This window comes from Schistosoma mansoni, chromosome 1, assembly GCF_000237925.1.
Source record: "Schistosoma mansoni strain Puerto Rico chromosome 1, complete genome".
Classification (NCBI taxonomy): domain Eukaryota; kingdom Metazoa; phylum Platyhelminthes; class Trematoda; order Strigeidida; family Schistosomatidae; genus Schistosoma; species Schistosoma mansoni.
In genome coordinates this window covers 635,388-637,551 of record NC_031495.1, presented here as the reverse complement: position 1 = coordinate 637,551, position 2,164 = coordinate 635,388, and the positions used below count along the sequence as shown (strand labels likewise).

The 2,164-nt window shown below is 37.9% G+C and overlaps 1 non-coding gene across 1 annotated transcript; it reads right to left on the bottom strand.

Moving 5' to 3' along the window:
• Nucleotides 1-266: 266 nt before the first annotated feature.
• Nucleotides 267-338, bottom strand: Smp_tRNA_02130_Pseudo_TTG.1.1. Its single transcript has one exon. It is a non-coding gene (tRNA).
• Nucleotides 339-2,164: the final 1,826 nt, after the last annotated feature.

Sequence of the window (2,164 nt, the reverse complement as noted above, 5' to 3'; positions counted from 1 at the left end):
ATGGGGTTGTAACATAACATTAGATACAGCTCAGTAATCAAACAGTACAATTAATATTGTTTGTTTGAATCTTCCCATTGATGTTTAGGACTGCAACTGGTCAGTCTCTAATTGGCATATGTGCATACTGTGCGTATTGCCTCGATATAGCCTAAATTCACAATCATTGTAAGCAAAGATGGATAGTGGCTAGCATTGGAATCTAGGACGCGTGTTTCATTGTATTTGTGACTGGTCAGCTGGATGTACCTACATCTCAGAGTTGATATTCACCCTGGAACTCGAACCCAGTAACTTTTGCTTCAAACGCCATCGCATTATCCACTCAGCTACGTAAGTACATAAGTAAATAAATTATATAATCTATGCAAATTTCAAGACCATTCATCTGATTATATCATCATTCAATGTTAACTGGATCTCCTTTGATAGAAGGTGAGGTATTTCTTCATTAAAATGCCGCCATGTCAATCATATTACAACCATTAACTTTGTACCTTCATATGTGTATATATCAGTATTGGTTTAATTATCTGTTAAATACTAGTCTTAGCTTTGAAAGAATTCATCTGATCTATTGATTGTATTACAGTACAAAGATCATCTTGTTTTATATTAATAAAGCAAATTCTAATTGTAAACCAACATTCATTCTCTATTATCTATACAGTTTTAATACTAATCCAAATACTACTGTTGTTATCATTATAAGTAGTATTATTACTCCTATTGATTGTTACAATGAAATGTAAGTGAATAATATTGATTGAATAGAAAGAATTATTAAGTTAGTGGCATTTGATGTTATTTACACACATATCTTCCTATTGTTGTGTAACTGTAAATGAATCCCCAAAATCAATAGCTCATTAAGTGTTCGACATTGGATGCTGACCACATTAGTTTTAGCGGACTTGTTTAGCTGAAGGTGTTCGGTCATGCATCCGCATCAGATCACGTAACAGCACAGCGTTGGAAACATCTCCTACGATCATTAGCCAGATTAGATCAATCGCTTCTCGATATATCGATAACTCATCAAATATATCTTTCCAACCTCTTCGTTTCTGACTTCTGATTTTAACCGAGTGGGGGACGATTCGATTATAGGTGTTACTGGTCAATAGTTGTCAAACTACATTACTGGTAGTATCTTCAGTGGTGAGACCGATGTGATCTGGTACACCAAACAATAAACTGTGAGTCTGTTCCTTCTTGGAACTTCATAAATCATTGTTTTGCTTTAGTTGACTTTTATATATTGTGATATATTCTTTTTTTGAGTTTTCGGATATATTTGAATTATTTATTTTCCGTTCATTATAATACTTGATTTTTCACAATGAAGGAACAGACATCCAAAGTATTTAAGTTAAAGACTATCCCCCCACTCTCGATTCAGCTAATGCTTTTTCGGCCGGAAAATATCGTAGCCTGATTCTGCTACTCAGAAACTGACTTTTCGGACACGGCATTACGGACTCACTCAAACAGTTCCTCGCGGTCGTTAAGACACTGCCACGCGAATTCAACAGGTACGTCACAACTAGTATGTTTACTAGTGATGTTTCGGAATCTTACGAAACTCTAAAACGATCGATTCTTAAACGCGGAAATCCAACCCATCGGCAAAGGTTGGATCAACTCCTCAATAACATCGACCTCCAAAATGGCTCTGCGACAGACATGTTGCTAAGGATGAGAGAAGTTATCGGCCAACGAACTTTCGATGATAGCCTATTCAGATAAGTTTTCTTGTCTAAACTTCCTCAGCAGGTGCAAGCAGTTCTCGTCTCGACTCAAAACAACGCCGTAGACGAACTGGCTGCATCTGCTGACCGCATCTTAGAAATAAAGAAATCTACTAACGCCGGGGTCTTTTCAGTCAAAGAAAAACCTCAAACAACCAAGAGTGAAATCACCGAATTATCTCATACACTCACATGATATCTTCGATTTCGTAATGACCGTAGACGGTCAAGAACACCGCGGAGAAGTGTTTCACGTAGGCGATCTGTCTCTAGACCACGAGAGACGGATAACCCCAACTGGTGCTGGTATCATAACCAGTATGGCAAGTCTTCCAGAAATTGCAGGAAGCCCTGCGATTACCCGAACTCCAAGTCGACCGACACGAATATAAGCTCGGGAAACTTCCTAGTCG